Here is a 5,343-nt window from a genome sequence, read left to right as displayed (position 1 = left end):
ATGACCGAAAAATTAATACATACCAGATTATTAATGAATTAAATGTTTTTAACAGAAACCTCTAACAGGAAAAGCTGCATGATGAAGTGAAACTTAAGGGTAAAAAAACACAAACTGATGCGTTTTTATTAAGCCTTATATACAACATAAATGTATTATACAACGTGCATATATCTGCACAAAATTGCAAGACTTAAACTAAGTTATGTACTGGAGAGAAGGTTTAAAGCTTAACTAAACCCCTGGTCAGAGCCTGACTCCACCCACTGGCAATATTTGAAAAATGCAAGAAAATGGGCAGATCCCAAGGAGATAGAGGGGACAAACTAAGTGTGTGGCGAGATCGTAACAAGGGCGTGGTGATCTTAAACCTGCTTACGTCACGAGTCATTTTTTGGACCCACGATCCAATAGGAAAATTCAACTGCAGTAGCCACCGTTCAACCTGAAGAGGGCAGCACTCAGACGTTTCTACGCCATATATTGTAGTATTGAAACACTTTATATACAAATGTCAAAAAACTTACTAAAATCAATGAACAGCACTAACAAAGCCTCATTATTGCAGATCATTAACTAAAAAAAGTTGGTTTAGTAGTTACGCTTTAACTTCTGTTGTGGATGTGCACAATAACAGGGTGCCGTTGTGTCATCCTCTCACCTGTCAAGATGTATGTTAATGCTAGTATCGCTCTCTAGTATCACTTGACATTTGATGTTTAAATATGAGATGATATGAGGGAACTTGAGACAGCGCTGTACATTTTGCATCTGACTGACTGTATTTTCGTCCTACCGAAGTGAATCCCAAAATCGGCATCCTTAAACCATAGTGCCTCAGGGATGTGGGGTGTGTGCGGCTTGACAGCATTGTGCGGATCGCCCGGGTTGCATTATAACGCGCGCACTTCATCTGTTTGTTTTTGAATCATGCATGGTAACGTGATGCAATACGCCGGTCTGCCTAGCTCAACACAATGTCAAACACGCGCACCCAGTCTTTACTGCCACAGGCACTTGTAATGCTAACCAGACTTCCAAATGCCGCCATAACCACAAAAAAACCCACATGATCATCGTTTTCGTGCTCGATCATCGGTGCCAGGTTCGAGTACTCGAGCAATCGAGTACTCGTGCCCATTCCTAGTAAAAACGTGAATCGGACAATAGGTGCTCTCTACATTAGGGATGTGTCATTTTTAAATTTCGATTAATCCATAGGTCTGAAGAACGAGTACTCCATTAAATGGGGGCGGGGCAAACAAAGGGGCGGGGCATACACGTCATGGTGAAAATGAAAATATTTTTATTAAAAACACTAAAATAAAACTTAATTTTGAAGAAACTATTAAAGAACAATGAACAAATACTAGATTTTTAATGAATTAAATGTTTTTAACAGAAACCTCTAACAGGAAAAGCTGCCGCGCATTGCGTGGATCGGCTGGTTGCTGCGGCAAGGTCGCGCGGACTTATCTGTTTGTTTTTGAATCATGCATGGTTCATGCATGTAACTGCGTAGCTCGACACGACGTCAAACACGCATCTCCGGACCCAGTCTTTACTACCACATGTGCTTGTAACGCTAACCAGACATACAAATGCCACCATATCAACAATAAATAAATAAATAAACCCACATGATCATCGTTTTCGTGATCAATCATCGATGCCACGTTCGAGTACTCGAGCAATCGTATTTGTTATAATGCAATGTGTTTGCTTGGTTTGTGGTTCAAAAACACATTATTTTCCACATACCATACATTATTGTTGCTCCTTTATGCTCTGTCTACCTAAAATGCAATGGTTTTGTACAAAACTCATCGTTCTGAAAAGCGCAGTGCCCTTTGATTGGCCAGCTAACCAGTACATTGTGATTGACCTGAATACCTCCGACATCAGCCAGAAATATGACGTTCTTTATCATATTTGGAAAATTAGCTCCCAATGCAACACTGACAGGAGATTCTTTCCTACCTTATCAATACATAAAGTAAATATTAGTGATGCACCGATGTATCGGCCGCCAATATTTATCGGCCGATTTTTGATGAATTTGAAACAATCGCATATCGGCAATAGCACGAGAAAGGCCGATACCGATTGTTTATTAATTAACTGCATAAAGAAATCCATTATATGTAAAAAATGAGTTAATGTTGTTAATAAAATAAATGCTGAACAACAAAAACCACCTTTGAAGGTTGTCATGCTGTCTTTTTATATTTGTTTTAGCTTAATTTGTGCCGCTCTTATTATGTTGGTCAGTTGAATGTCAATTAGATCCAATCCATGTTCAGTAAAAATAATTTGATGCAGAAATAAACTAGACCAACTGTATAGTATTGTATACAAGTGTTAAATATCGGTATCGGCATCGGCCAGAAGTTGTCTGTTTAAATCGGTATCGGCCCAAAAAAATCCTATCGGTGCATCCCTAGTAAATATACTAAAACATAAAACCATGTCTGCATTTGTGATCGTAGAAATGACTAACAACAAGCGCTACTTTGCACCGCACAAAACTCGTGTTTGAGTCATGGTTTAAATAGTCAGTAAATTCTTTAAATAGGAAAACATGGACTACTTACAGGCTGTGAGTCACAAGCAGGTGGAATTATGATAATGACTCTCATGTCCACGTCAACAGGCCAGGGAAGAAAACTGTTGCCTACAATCCCTGTGTTTGTTGTAGTCCAAGAAAAGAAATTTACGTTGGAGACGATAACACGTGTCATTGTTTACTTCGCATACCGTTATCAAGTACTAATGCTGAGTTTACACCAAACGCGGTTTGGGCGTCAAAATCGCGTCTACCGCGCGTGGTTTGCCGCTTGAACAATTTGGATGCATTCGCGCGTGTAGAGCGGAGTAGACGCGCGGAAAAAGCAAGCATTTGACGCGCGTCAGAGGCAAACTCCGCTTCTTGTGGGAGGGGCAAGTGCTATGCGGCTGTCTGTTTGCAAAATGACTGATGTTGATTGTGCATTTATCGAGAGAGTTACCAGTTTGTATTTGGTAACCTTACTATGGGGAAAATGAACGACACGGGTCGATAAACGTCACGTGACTCAAAAGTTAAGTGTGTATTACAATTACCAGGTTGCCCAATGTCCTCACTGACACTCTTCCAAGCGAGGTCCTTTTTATTCCTGTCTCCTCTATAGAAATAAGAACTTGTGTCGTATAGCTCCGGGTGTCTGCTTATGGACAATATCAAGCCTTGGTTGAGTGAGTGACTCCGGGCGGGGCTGCCACCACAGCAGCAAGCAGGCTCCTGATTGGTTAACGCGGCGCGAAATTCCGCCAAAGTTCAAATTTTTCAACTCGGGCGTCAGCCGCAAATTCGCGTGAACCGCTAGATGCACAAAAAGCACCATTCGCGCTTACCGCGCGTACCGCGCACAACGCTCAATTCGCGCCTTTCGCCCGAGCTTCACGCGCGAAAGACGCGGAAACGCGTCTTCCGCGCCGCGCCGAACGCCTCTTCCGCGCCGCGGGACCTCCTGACGCGCGTCAACGCGTCTTCACATTGACTTATCATTGAAATCACTCGCGCTTCACGCCTCTACCGCGGTTGGTGTAAATGCAGCATAACACACCAAATGATGTGTAAAATCATGAATCGGAAAACAGGTGCTCTTTAATGGTTATAGTGTGTTTTGTACTGGTTTTAATGGAAACTATCATGGTTTGGGTCTCTACTGTGTTGAGTTCTGTTTGTGGGACGTTATCTTGTGGATGGGAACATTTTTAATCTTATGGGAGTAAGACCCAAAATACACTACATAAAATATTAACCAATCACTAACCATAAAAAATTACCCACATAGACTCAACTGAATGGTTGACTCCCATCACAATTGTCTTGCATTGAAAGACTTTTATAAAAAAAAAGCAATGGAGACGGTTTATCCCCTCTAGTTTCCAGTCAATTTCACTGAAATCTCACCGGCACTCATTCTTCTGCGGGAAAACACATTTGCATTTTGATAAGGACTGCGTAGTCATTCAGACGAAAGTCTCGTTTATCTGTCAACGTGACGGGGAGGAATATCTTTTGAAACTGCCTTTAAACCTCAGTTGAGGACTCGTATGCGTGAGAAAGCGATAGGAAGAAATATTAGAGGGAACTGAATCGGAATGCGAAGTTGCTTCAAAAACACAGCGAGGAATGAAATGAAAATGTTTCAGTTCCATGTGCCTCATGTAGGTGAGAAATCACGTGAGGGAGCAAACATGGCGTCAAACGTTGGAGAAACCACATTTACAAAATACAACTGTTTGAAATTGAAGATTTCTTCGGCAACTGAACTTTAAACATTCAACTCAACTAAAAAGTTGCTTGGGGATTGTTAAATATTTTAAAGTCTAACTTACTTAAGAAACAATATATTTTGTTTTTGTCATCTGTACTTCCTTCTGTTGTATTAGCATCTTGCATACATACATACATACATACATACCTTTAACTGTATGTATTCTCTGTGATTTCTCCTTCTTGTGTAATTTAAGAATTATAAAAAAACACGATTTACTTTAGTTATTTGCCCCTCGTGTGCGTGTGTGCGCGAACACTGGTCTGCACATGACATCAAAATACCGCGAGATTCGAACGTCGCGGTACTTTGTGGTCATACGCCGATCGTTTTGCGCAGCCCCTTATGAAGTCTGTCCACGATTACCTTTTTAGTCGATATTCTGTTGTTTGACCTTGTAGTGTGTGAAACATACCGATGTGAAGGAAAAAGATTGTAAAAACTATTTGCATGCACTCTCTGTTTGGTCTTTATTTTAAAGTGTTGTGCAGTTGTGCTTAGGCAGCTGTTCTGAAGACTGTTGTATGTATCTGCTGTGTGTTATGTCTGCATCATGTTGTGACGTTGTTTCCAATGTACCGTACATTTATTTACATTTTAGTTGATTGAAAAGGGCAGATTTTCAACTGTAACTACTACATACACATCTGAATGAATGTAATTTGATCTTAAATGTGACAGTTCAGGTTTTAAAAATATTTAGTCTCTGTTCACTCATTGAGTTGTGCGTGTCGTCAACATTTCTTTATGATGTTTTGCTGCCATCATCTGGCAGAGTGGCAGCATTAACAAATACATTTTTTTTTTTTAACTTTTTTTTTAAATGTATTCCCTAAACTCGAATTAAATTAGATTTCCAGTTTTGTTCATAAATTACTGTACCAAATCGGTTAAATTAACAAAGAACAAATCGAGTTTTTTCCCAAATTCTATTGAAAACACAGGGCTGTGATCATTTGATACTAAAGTCCAATGTTTTCAATATCATCAAAAACTTTGGAAAGAAAAAATTGAATCAACG

This window comes from Paramisgurnus dabryanus, chromosome 6 (genome assembly GCF_030506205.2).
Source record: "Paramisgurnus dabryanus chromosome 6, PD_genome_1.1, whole genome shotgun sequence".
Classification (NCBI taxonomy): Eukaryota; Metazoa; Chordata; class Actinopteri; order Cypriniformes; family Cobitidae; genus Paramisgurnus; species Paramisgurnus dabryanus.
Note: the sequence above shows the minus strand (reverse complement) of the source record.